The sequence below is a fragment of the Eptesicus fuscus genome, chromosome 2 (genome assembly GCF_027574615.1).
Source record: "Eptesicus fuscus isolate TK198812 chromosome 2, DD_ASM_mEF_20220401, whole genome shotgun sequence".
NCBI lineage: Eukaryota > Metazoa > Chordata > Mammalia > Chiroptera > Vespertilionidae > Eptesicus > Eptesicus fuscus.
In genome coordinates, this window is record NC_072474.1 from 56830758 (window position 1) to 56844543 (window position 13786).

At 35.7% G+C, this 13786-nt stretch overlaps 1 protein-coding gene across 1 annotated transcript in view; it reads right to left on the minus strand.

Moving 5' to 3' along the window:
- CCSER1 (coiled-coil serine rich protein 1) overlaps nucleotides 1-13786 on the minus strand; it is a 1048396-nt gene that overhangs the window by 189612 nt on the left and 844998 nt on the right. The gene's annotated exons all lie outside the window — the stretch shown is intronic.

The following is a 13786-nucleotide window of genomic DNA, read 5'->3' on the forward strand; positions in this document are numbered from 1 at the left end:
AGAACTAAAGAACTCTTACCATTTGCAACAGCATGGATGGACTTGGAGAGTATTATGCTAAGCGAAATAAGCCAGTCAGAGAAAAATAAGTATCACATGATCTCACTCATATGTGGAATCTAATGACCAGCATAAACTGATGAACAAAAAACTTGTGTTCATTTTTACTACAAAGTTAGCAGCAGTAAATATTTTACTATAGATTTATAACAATACTATGGGACTTTAATAACTTAATAAAGCTGTTCAGGCTTTAATTTCTTCACCTAGAAATAAGTATGATATTATTAACTATCATATGGTGTTGATGTGAATATTTAAAATATCAACACATGTGAAATGCTCAGGGTGGTGCTTGACACAGTTACTTCATATATTTCAGTTATTTCTATTACATCAATCTTTGTATCCTTATTTTTCTTTTACTGCAGAAATAAAAAATACCTTCAAATATTGAAAATACCTTTATACTAAATAAATATTTTACACTGAATTGCTCAGAATAGTTGTGGCTATATATCATATTTAATATCAGAATATTTCCCTATTTTCTCCTTGTTTAGGGAGTAAGTTTTTATTTAGTATTTCCCCCCAATAATGATTATCTCAAAAGTCGATATTAAGTTATAATATTTCTCATGTCCACAATACCTACAAATATTAAGTTTATATATTTTAGTTAATGTTTCTCCTTTACAAAAGAAGTGACTTACATAGGGATTTAAATTTTGAAGACACAGATATGAGAGAGACACATGGACTGGTTGCCCTCCCCCCATACCCTTACAGGGGCCCGGGATCAAACCTGTAACCCCGGTATGTGCCCTTGACTGAGCCACATCAGCCAGGGCACATGCAAGTTGTTTATTTGATCGATGATCCCAGGAAACAATGCAAAGAGAATGGGAAAAGGAGATATGCAAAGAAAGGAAGCCAATAAGCAATTATTTTCTTACTAAAAACTGCTTTAGTGAGATATAACTAACTTAAACACAAAATTCACCATTTAAGTGTAAGATTCAATGGATTTTTAGTATATTTACAGAGTTGTGCTAACATCCCTATAATTTTAGGTCATTTTCATCATGCCCAAAGAAAACTTGACTCCCATTGGCAGTCATTCCCCTGAGCCACATTGGCCAGGGCCCTACTTTTATATATAATAGTGATCAATGTAGAGGCATAAAAAATATTAAAAATAACTTGAAAAAGACATACAATGCCAAAGCCCAAGTAAAAAAGCTTTATAAGTTCCCCAAGTAAAAAAAAAAAAATGTACTCAGTAACTATCATTTTATTCTAAATGCACACTCTAAATATTAAAGTGTACTTTCAATTGTATTTTATTTTTTTCCTCTACCAGAAAACATTAAAGCTAGTTTTAAAATTAATTGAAGTAAGTTATATTCTGAAACCAATAATTAGAACTTTTTATAAAAACCAAAGCTCTTTGTAATTCCAAGCACATCACCTTTTATTGCTTTATTCAATCCATAGTTCAGAAAAGCAAAACCATATAATTAATCAGTGCAATTTTGTTTTCCATTCTCTATGGTGCCCTTTTGTAGCTTTCAATTATAAAGAGAAAATTATGAAAATAAAATAAAACCCAAGTCACCCTAGAAAGCAATGATCTGAAAACAAAGTCAAAGGAATGAAATTGTTTTAATAAACTTTGTAAATGTTGAGAATAAAATAGGAGAAGACAACAGAATGAAATCAAAGCCCAGCCCTCTGAGACCTGGACAGTAAATTTACCATGCTACTCTACAAGTCATTTAATATTTTCATTAAAGTGGAAAAACTTAACAGGAGTTTCAATTATGTCCATTATGCTCAGGAGACCTACTTTTGAAAATAGGCCAACAGATCCTGACTGACTGATAAAATCTAAATGGTTTTTTATCTTAATTGTACATTATCAAAGCCAGGCAGAAATACTTAAAGAAATATAAACTGATTGAGTTCTATTTCACTGAGTTTCCACAAGTTCATATTATTGTACCCACTGTGAATTAATATAGAAATTCCTGTGTACACAATAAAAACGATAAAGTCAAAATCACAAGATGTGCAGAACTAACAAACAGATGCATACACTGCACATGCTTCATTAAATGAGGACATCAAAATAAGTTATGAGTCTTTATGATACCTTATCAAAGAATGGTAGAAATGGTATGTATAATTTGATGATTTACCAAATTAATGGCATTTTAAGATGGAAATTGTATCTTTCAGATGAACAAAATTTTCTGATCCTAATAAGAATTGGGCATTTAAAAAATTAAAAATCCTAACCCCCAAACTATATAGTGATACATATTCTTCTTGAAGGCTACAGCAGATGACTGTTATTTCTGTCAACTAGCATCTAACCATCTTTCATGAAACTATATTCCAATTTCCCTCTGAGGGAAAACATTCTTCCTCACATTTAATTCAATATGTTTGGTGGGATTCACTTGTACTTGGTTCAGGCTTTAACCACAGTGATCGATTTCTTGGTACATATTTGTCCTATCATCCTCAGACATACACCACGAGTCTTTTGCTGCAGATTCTAGAGAAAAAGGTAGTATTTTCCTTTGGACTGAAATCTGAGAGCACGTTGGGTATTATAACCACTGCTGCCACGTTGTTACTGTACAAAGCCGAGACTGGAGTCCAACACACAAAAAGTAGAGCCAAGACATGAAGAGATGCCAAACATTGAGAGTTCTCTTTATTTCTAAATTCAGCTCCCTATTCCCCACCTTCACTGATAAGCAACGATGAGTTGGCTTTTCTTTCACTTACCAAAAAAAGAATATCCAATAACAACGATTCATAAATGATCAAAAATGAAAAGAGGCCCTATACAATAATCTCTTTAAGTAATTCATTAATGTATCCACTTATTTAATATTTATTATATGTCTGGCAACATGGCAGATGTTAAAAGCTGATTTGGAATCTATTTTTAATTATCTTATCTTTCATTTAATATTTTTTCTGTCCTAGGATATCAAGCCTTCTTCAAGTAAAGATGCATTTAACTGATATATTTTTCAGTCTTCTATAGGAAAACACTTTTAGCATTGAGATAGAATTCTAAGGTTAGTCCATTTATAGGAAACATATAGATAAATATTGCTCATTAATTGTTTGATACACTGACAGCACAGAAAAGGTCACCTACCTAAAATGTGCCATCACGTGGAAACTTCTTAAAAAAACAACACTTAAGCCATTATTTTAATAGGCAGTTAATATAAAAATTCCAGAAATGGTCAACTAGAATCCTTAAAAAATAATATTAATAATAGTGTCTTATGCTACACTAAACAAGTTATTTGATAGGTAAAACATGGACTCTGGGATAGTTACTTCAGTTTAATGAATAACCTGTGGACACAGACAATGGGGTGGTGAGGGCTTGGGTTGGGGGAGGAGGGGAGTGAGCTGGAAGAGGTTAATTGGTGAAAAGGAAGACTTATGTAATACTTTCAACAATAAATATTAAAAGAAAAAATATACAAAGAATCTGAGAAATGAAAAAAAAGTATTGAATTTATTAAAGTGACATTGGTTAGTAAAATTATATAGGTTTCAATTCTATAATATATCATCTGTATAGTGTATTGTGTGTTCATCATCCAAAGTCGTTCCCTTCCATCACCATAAACCCAATTTCTAGCTCTTACAGTTATAAGTTATATAACTTCATTGTTTCTTAAACTTTTAAGATATAATTAACTCATTTATAAAGTGAAGAAAATCATATAAAACTCTGTGGATTTTATAAGGAATATAAAACATGTAGTACATGATCTATTACATATAATCATTCAGTAATTAATGGTTTTAAAATTATTATCCTAGCACAGCAAAAGAAACCATCCACAGAACAACAAAAAAGCCCACTGCATGGGAGAACCTATTTGCCAATGTTATCTCCAATAAGGGTTTAAATCTCCAACATTTACAGGGAACTAATGCAACTTAACAAAAGGAAGATAAAAATCCAATCAAAAATGAGCAAAGGACCTCAATAGACACTTTTCAAAAGAGGACATACAGAAGGCCAAGAGACATATGAAAACATGCTCAAAGTCACTAATCATCTGAGAGGTGCAAATCAAAACAATGAGGTACCATCTCACTCCTGTCAGAATGGCTATCATCAACAAATCAACAAACAACAAGGATGCAGAGAAAAAGGAACCCTCGTGCACTGCTGGTGGGAATGAAGACTGGTGCAGCCACTGTGGAGAACTGTATGGAGTTTCCTCAAAAATTTAAAAATGGAGCTCCCATTTGACCCAGTAATCCCACTTCTAGGAATATATCCCAAGAAATCAGAAACACCAATCAGAAAGGATATATGTACCCCTATGTTCATAGCAGCACAATTTATAATAGCTAAGATTTGGAAACAGCCTAAGTGCCCATCAGCAGATGAGTGGATAAAAAAGCTGTATATTTACACCATAGGATACTATGCAGCTGTAAAAAAAAAAAAAAAAGAGGAACTCTTAACTTTACAGATAGCATGGAGGGACCTGGAGAGTATTATGCTAAGCAAAATGATCCTTTAGAGAAAGACAAATATCACATGATCTCACTTATATGTGGAGTCTAATGAACAAAATAAACTGATGAACAAAATAGATCCAGAGACATGGAAGCATGGAAGAGAAAGCAGAATTTCAGAGGGAAGGTCTAAGTGGGAGGGTTGATAGGGTGGGTGGGGAGAGATTAATAGAAGAATTTATATGCATGACCAATGGACACACACAATAGTGTGGTGAAGGCCTGGCAGGGGGGCAGTGGAGGGGGTCAATGGGGAAAAAAAGGAAACATCTGTAATGTTTTCAACAATAAAGATACATTTTTAAAAAGATAGTTCTCATACTCATTAAGTGATATGATGAGGAAAGCACAAGAAACATTGAATGGTAAACAAACAAGGTGTCTTCCAATAAGTACAGTATTTTTGGTCAAACTGCCTGTTTTTTAAATACTGTTCAGTGGTATTTAAAAAGTTTGTGCTTTCTTTAGAATATATATATATATATATATATATATATACATACATATATATTCATATATATGTATATATATATATGAAAATACAGTAGCAAGTAAACATTACAGGGGATTTTTATGGATTCCAGTTTTCTGGCCTTTACTTTTGAGAATATGCTATTAACCTTTAACCAGAGAGATAGTGAATAACCACATTAGTGGGGTCCACATCTAAGTGAAGTCTTTTAAATTATTTAATGTGCAAAATTTGTTCTAATTCTTACCTGTAAACTAATCATCAAGTATAATGATTAGATTTTAAATTCATTTAATTTAATTTGGCATAATTATTTTATTTTGTTTTTGTTGCTTTTTTCTTTTGGGGGCATAATTATATTTTGATACATTATTTTAAAGCATTTTAAGAGACTTAACAATCTGTCCTTTCTTCTCAGTAATATGTGATCCATTTTTCATGTTATTTTCATTGCCCTCACCTAATCTATATACACTGAATGGCCAGATTATTATGATCTCTGAACACATAATAATCTGGCCACTCAGAGTATATCCTATATAATAAAAGGCTAATATGCAAATTCCCTCTACCAGGAGTTCAACCAGCAGGCAGGCCGGCCAACCACCATGTCCTCTGCCCCTGGCCAGGCTGGCCAGACACCACCTTTGCACAAATTCATGCACCGGGCCTCTAATCCTCATGCACACACACACACACACACACACACACACACACACACATATACATACTGAGTGGCCAGATTATTATGTGTTCAGAGATCATAGTAATCTGGCCACTCAGTGTATATAAGAGCCTAAGCAGCCATCCATCTGACAGTCTGACCTTCCGACTAGTAGCTATGATGTGCAATGACTACCAGGGGGCAGACACTTCAACTGGTAGCTATGATGCACACTGACCATCAGGGGACAGACGCTCAACACAGGAGCTGCTGAGCTGCAGTGACTTGGCAGCTGTGGTTCTCAGGTGATGCACCCGGAACCAGAGAGAAGGGAGCCCAATTCCAGGGCATCACCTGAGAACTGCCCTCTTCTAATCCGGGACCTCTCGGTGAATGTTGGAGAGCCAGTTTCGGCCTGATCCCCACAGGCCAGGCCAAGGGACCCCACAGGTGTATGAATCTGTGCACTGAGCCTCTAGTTTCTAAATAATATCATATAATGGCACTTGAACTTTGATTTTTCCAGAATTACAGTTGCTTCCTTAACTCCCAAAGTCAGGTCCCAAGGGACAATATTTTGAACCTTTAGGATATGCCTTGAAGAATCTAAAATAGAAAATGTTTTCATTGCACATTACTCCCCTTCTCATTAACTTAGTGCATTTCTTACTCAATATTTACCCTATATTTTACAGGGTTATCCTACATAATAAAAAGGTAATATGTAAATTACCATCACTCTGCTACGCCCACGATTGGGCCAGCGGGAGACACAGGGGGCGGGACTCAGGGTGGCTGGGGTGGTGATTGGGCCGGCAGGACACTGAGCTCGCGTTGCCAGCGGCAACGCGAGCGAGCTCAGCGTCTGCGCCATGGCTGTGCTGCAGCACAGACGGGCCTCTGGGGCAGCGAACTGGCATTTTGGAGGTTTGGAGGCGGCGCGGGTGGGCGGGCGGCGCGGCTCCCATTGGAGGAGTCTGGCAGCAGTTGGGCCGCAGGAGCGCTTGGCAGTGTCCCGGTGTCTGCAGAGGACGCGGGTTTCCACGAAGGCAGAGGAGGCAGCAGTGGCCCCAGCTTTCCTGGGTGGGAGGCGAAGGCAAGACCCCGGCCTGGGCTCCAGCCGCAGGAGGACCACGCCCCCGCCCCGCCTCGCCCTAGGGGCCCAGGGACTTCGGAGCTGCCGGCCACACTGGGTCCTGATCATCGGACAGACAGCCTACACGTGCATGATTAAATCATGCACTGGGCCTCTAGTTATTAATAAAAACCCTTATATTCTGATAATACTTTCACAATAACTTATAAAGGCAGGCAGCACAGCTATGGCTGCGAGGCTGTTGGAGAAGTTTAGGCTGGGAGAAAGAAGGTGCAGAGACAATCTGGAAAGATTTACAAAGCTCATCTGGATACTTGGATTATCCACCTACAGGAAGGAGCCAGAGTTAAAATCCAAAGGGGCTAAATACTTTTAAATCTCATTATGGCTATTCTAAAGGTGTTTTATTGGAAGAGATGAGCAACGGCATTAGGTATGGTTAGGTGCTTATAAGACTGGATCTAAAATACTGAAAACACTGTTTTTCCCCATTTCCACTGCCACACACACCTCTCTCCTATGCAATGTAAAATTTAAACAATAACAAAATTTGAATAAAATATGATCTTTAAAAAGTCTTAAGTTTCCCATGATGAATAGTTCAATTTGTTAAAAAATAAGTAAATCTCAAATCCTCATGCATTGTGTCTTTAAGAAATGCCTAATCTTATCCCAAAGAATGTCCAGAAAAATACCCCTAATTATTGAGAGTGTCCATGTAACAGCTACAATAATTGAGGAGGAAGTGCCGTTAGGAACAGGACAGGAAGGATTTTAACACAGTTCAAATGGCTAGAGATTAGAGTCGAAATTCAGGCCCAGAAATAATCAGAGTTGGACTGGGAACAGGGTGACTTCAAAAGGCCAGCAGGTAAACTGGTCACAGACATTAGGGGTTGGATGAAGTTACAATAGAAAGTTCACAGATGGGAAAGGGACTAGACACTAAAACAGAAAGATCCAGACTACTTTCAGACATACCTCTTAACGGACAAGGTCATCAAATATAATTCTAATTCAGATTATGGACTGGCCAGGGCTGATTCCATCAGACACAGCCTTTAGTGTCAGAAGGTAGTGAAGCAAAACTCGACACAGTGAAGAAAAATATGCTTCCCTTAAGTATTACTTGGATATAATGTGCATGTGGTAAATTAGGAAACTCTACAGTGCATTAAAAATAAGCATTATCATTCAAACATCAATTCAGCTCAAATAAAATCCTTTCAAATCATTTGTCTAAATTTGTCACTCTAATAAATTTAATTAAAAATAAATAAATAAATGGGACTACATCAAAATAAAAAGCTTCTATACAGCAAAAGAAACCATCAACAAAACAAGAAAGCCTACTGCATGGGGGAACGTATTTGCCAATGTTATCTCCAATAAGGGTTTAATCTCCACCATTTACAGGGAACTCATACAACTTAACAAAGGGAAGATAAACAACCCAATCAAAACATGGGCAATGGACCTAAATAGATACTTTTCAAAAGAGGACATAAGGAAGGCCAAGAGACATATGAAAACATGCTCAAAGTCAATAATCATCTGAGAGATGCAAATCAAAATGACAATGAGGTACCATCTCACACCTGCAGAATGACTCTCATCAACAAATCAACAAATGACAAGTGATGGCCAGGATGCGGAGAAAAAGGAACCCTCGTGCAATGCTGGTGGGAACGCAGACTGGTGCAGCCACTGTGGAGAACAGTATGGAGTTTCCTCAAAAAACTAAAAATGAAACTCCCATTTGACCCAGTAATCCCACTTCTAGGATATATATCCCAAGAAACTAGAAACACCAATCAGAAAGGATATATGCACCCCTATGCTCACAGCAGCACAATTTACCATAGGTAAGATTTGGAAACAGCCTAAGTGACCATCAGCAGATGAGTGGATTAAAAAACTGTGGTACATCCACACAATGGAATACTATGCTGCTGTAAAAAAGAAGAGATTCTTACCATTTGCAACAGCATGGATGGAACTGGAAAGCATTATGCTAAGCAAAATAAGCCAGTCAGAGAAAGAGAAATATCACATAACTCACTCATTTGTGGAATATAATGAACATAAACTGATGAACAAAAACAGATCCAGAGACATAGAAGCATTTATCAGGCCATCAAACCTCAGAGGGAAGGTAGGGGAGGGTGGGAGTAAGGGGGAGAGATCAACCAAAGGACTGTATGCATGCATGTAAGCCTAACCAATGGACACAGACACCAGGGGATTGAGGGCATGAGTGGAGGGTGAGGGGGCAATGAGGGAATAATGGCACATATGTAATACTTTAATCAATAAACAAAAGAAAAATAAAATAATACTACAGTAATCTATAAACAAACAAACAAACCATGTACAAAGGACATTTTATCAAAGATGTTTCACCATGTATAAAGGACATTTTATCAAAGATGTTCCTAAAATTCATTATATCTCCAGTTAAAGCAATGTACTAAGGAAAGTACATAACATAGCAAATACTAGGCTTATACCTTTTAGCGCTATAATAACTAAGTATTAAAGATAAGTGACTTTATTGACCAAGTCCATAAGATTTATAGCTTTATAGAATATTAGATACTTGTATCTCATATAACTCTGTCAATAGTTAAAGATGGATTCTAGATTTTAAACCTACTCTTAATCAAAGCAGGGTAAATGTTTTATATGCAAGGTGCAAAACAACAACATGCATATGTAACTGCACTGAGCTGTACGTATTGAAGTGTAGCTTGTAAAACAGATATTGTCTTATCAACAACAGTTAATGAATGTATATAGACAAATACCATTACAATTTAATTTCCTCTGACTATGTCCACAGGCCCTCCTCCTTTATTCTCACCTATGTTATACACAAGCATGGCTCTATTGAATTTGCTCTTTTTAGTTTATAACCAAAGCTATGAAAAAAATACTTAAAAAAAAGAGTATAATCAATGGAAGTAAAATATCTCCAGAAAATAATTTTCTGATTTCTTTTTGGCATGTTGAGAAAATGTAAATGTATACAAAACTCAAATGATCCTTCCATTGGCAGTGCTGGTCACACACCGGGAATCTTTTTAGGTCTCTTTTAATTGTGAACCTTCTCCTAGTCAACATGATTGAGGCATGTGTAAGTTCTGGTTTCTTTGTAATCTTGCTAAAAAAAAATCACCACCACTGTCCAATCACAGTCAGCCTCACAGTGCCAAATCTGTACTTCACCTGAAATCTCCCCAAGACTTTTCCTGTTGGCATACAATCAGCCCATTTTTGCTCTCTTCATGAATGCTGTGGGTAATTATTATCATATCTATATGCCTACCAAAGGAAATGGATTTCCACCCAGAGAGAAAGGTCCCTGTTTCCAACTCTGCCTTATGTATTCCTCCCCACAGAATGAGTGGAGTGGGTGATTGTCTCATTGATGCCATTGAGAAAATGCTCAGTAGGAATGCTTTGCTGAGTCTCTTTGGCCCTCTCTCCTCTCCTTGAGAGCTGCCTTCCTGTTATCTTCTCCCCTTGAACTGTAAGTCCCAGGGAATGCAGGGTGGACCTGAGAGTGGGGATGGCTGATGTGTTACAGGGTGAAGTTCACATGGGGGTGGGGCAAGGAAACTGGTAACGCATTGTGGTCAGAGCTTCAGCCTGTGACTTAGCTCCAACTTCACCTGATCTCCCCTCAGGTGCTCCAGGACTAGTCTCCTACTGGCTGGGACACACAGCTTATGGCAACTCCAGGCTCAAAAATCCTAACTCAAAAACGGCTCTTCTCAACCTTATTGTATTACAAAGAGCAGATATAAATCTTACTCAGAATAACAGCAGTCTTTTAATTTTAAAAGAGACACATTTTCTAAGAGGGAGTGGGGAGGGAGGCAGGAAAGATATTAACCAAAGAATTGATATGCAAATATGCATAACCCATAGTCACAGACAATAGTGTGTGGGGTTAGGTAGAAGGGGTTAATGTAGGGGGGAAGAGGACATCCATAATAACTGCAATAATAAAGATAATTTTTTTAAAAGATACATTTAGAAGCCTTATTTCACCTCAGTAAGAAAACATTCAGGGCAGATTCAATATATAAACACTGAAGATTAATTTTACACTCCTTTATATTCTAGGTCATTCTAGTTTTTAATCTAAATAAATATGTTTTTCCAACCAAATGAGCTTTACATTGTGTAGGAAGCATATAATATCTATGATTTCAATATAGAAAAACCAACAACCATAGGCATACAATTGGACACAGAAACTACCCTATTCAAGAAAACATAACAAACACAGAAAATACACTTGCACATGGACATTCACCTACTTAAAAGTAGAGACTAATGCATAAACATAGCACATGGCCCAAATGCACGGTATGTGTAAACAGAACATACACAGTTAGTTTTCTCTGATCAGTAAAAAGTGCTTCTACCAGCTTGTTTAGGGTATTCTTGTTGTGTGTGTGTGTGTATATGTTCTTTTATATGCCTCTTTAGACTGGTTTTGGATGTCAGCAACTGTTTTCCTCATGTCTCCTCACTCATCACTGCAAATTGTTCAGTACATTACACATAGTAGACACTTACTGAATATTTGAATGTATTTTTTAATGAATGAGAAATCATATCCAGGCAAAACCTTATGGATATACATATAGGCAACATCCATCCACATAGACCCCAAAAAGCATATAAAATTGAGACAACTGTGTGATGCTGAGTAAAAGGCCAGGTTTGATAAGGTATAAGCAAGTGAAATTTGGTTAGAAAAGAAAGATATAGAGGGGTAAAAGAAACTAGCTGTTTAACAAAGTAGGCTCAGGATCTTTAATTATGCAGAATTAATGTTCTCATTCTCATGAAATGACTATATACTCTATTTACTACTCAAATTAGTCATTACTCAATTTATATAAACATTTGAATGTTTAAAAATTGAACCGAATGTTCTGTTAGACTAATTCTTTTAAGTTTCTAAGTTTACTGATTTATCTCATCAAAATCTTCAAAATTTTAATTCTAATGCAATGTTTTAGTCATGCTCATTTTTCAAAACATATTAACAATTTTTCAGTAATTGTTTTACTTCTATTATAAAAAAAAAACTATTTCAGAACCAGAAAGACTGCCATTTAACCAATCCACTTTAAAAAAACCTAATATTAAACCTGCTTTAACATAACCACTCAAACATAAGCCAATCATAAAATTTATTTCTGCTATGCTCTTTTGTTATTCACATGCCCCCTTTTTTTCCTTGTAATATCAGATCTCGGTTCCTAAGTAATAGCTATAGTTAATCACTTGTGCTAAACTATAAATTTCTGTAACTGAATTATACAAAGAAAATGGAATTATTTTTAATTTGGAAATTATTACATTGCTTATTGATTTACAATGGTTAAACCATAATTAAATAAGGTATATGTGGTTGTAAATTTGAATTCAAAAGAGGTGCTTTACCTTATTCCATTTCTGGAATTGAAAATCATGACCCAAGGAAGTAGGAGGTACAACATAATGTGGAGATAAATTTAAAATTGAAAAATCTGGAGGAAGAGAGGGGTAGCAAATGAACATAATGGGTAACATGATCCTTGCCTTCCAAGTAGAAAGGAATGTGTTATTTACAGATAGCTTGAGTCCATGCCAGAGTTTACAATGCTTTCCTCAGCAAATAAGTAGTTTTCAAATGAATAATTTTTCAGGTGACATAACACTTGCAACTCTAAAAGAGAACTCACATTTCCATTGTGAAGAATTTCATGATAAACAAGTCATTTTATCTGATATACAGTGACAGATGATTAAGACAGTGCATTACACTGTATTCAGAATTCTTTTTTTTTTTTCAGGACTATCAATCCAAGCATAATGGTATGTTAGAAAAGCATGCACACTTGGACAATTCCTCCCATAACAATAGCATTCCAAATGTTTCTGCAGATGTTTGGTGAAGATTGCCTTTGTGACAAGAAAAGCTGTGTAGATGCTCATAAGCATAAAAATCTACACAAGAACAAGGAGAAACATTTTTCCATGAGAGTTAAGTTTGTTCCTCTCAAGTACTTTTGGAATTGAAATTTCAATGTGAGGCATCAGATTTAATGCAGAATGTTATTAATTACATAGTCATTTTTTAATGTGGCAGAGTATCTTCCCTGATACATAAAGCATTACTTAAGATTTTACAAGGAAAATGTCAAGGCTTTATTATATAAAAAGTAGGTTCAGTTTCCACTTGGGTATTCAGCAGTCAGACAATAGATGATGTGGCTATGAAGTAATTTAAACTACTAAGTTTAAAGATTTCCTGATGTTCCAGAGACCTGTATTGGCCTATTGGAGCTACTATTGGATGTCACAACTGCTAATTCTCTTACCTTGTATTTACTACTTCCTTCTGTGGCATTGTAATAAATTATCACAATTAAGGTAATGCTCCTGTTTTTGATTTTTCTAATTGAAACCTATAAAATCTATTACATGCATTCATTGAATAGTTTTTATATAAGGAAACAAAACTAGAGACTCTGGTACTTAGTGTATGATAGAGCTGTTAAATGGCAAGATAATTTTTCTTCTTTCCAGTTATTTATTCTTACATCCATCCTCTTCCTAATAACCTAAACTTAATTTATTATTTACATGTAATATTTTTCTACTTTGATATATTTTCTTTTTAATTTTACACTTCTTGAGACCAGAATCTTTTCATATAACTGAAAAGGGCTTGCAACCTAGTATTATAGTCTATAAATATAACATAGGGTTTATAATCACTCAATAATGTAGGTAATAATGATGATTTTATTATCAATGTAAGTACCACTTTTCAGTCTAACCCCCTTATTTTATACTAGAGGCCTGATTTATAAAATAAGGGGGTTAGACTGGGGTTAGATTGGATAAAGAAAAATGTATTTTGAACAGCAAGGAATATATGACTTTGTTTTAAGGATTTTCAATTATCTTT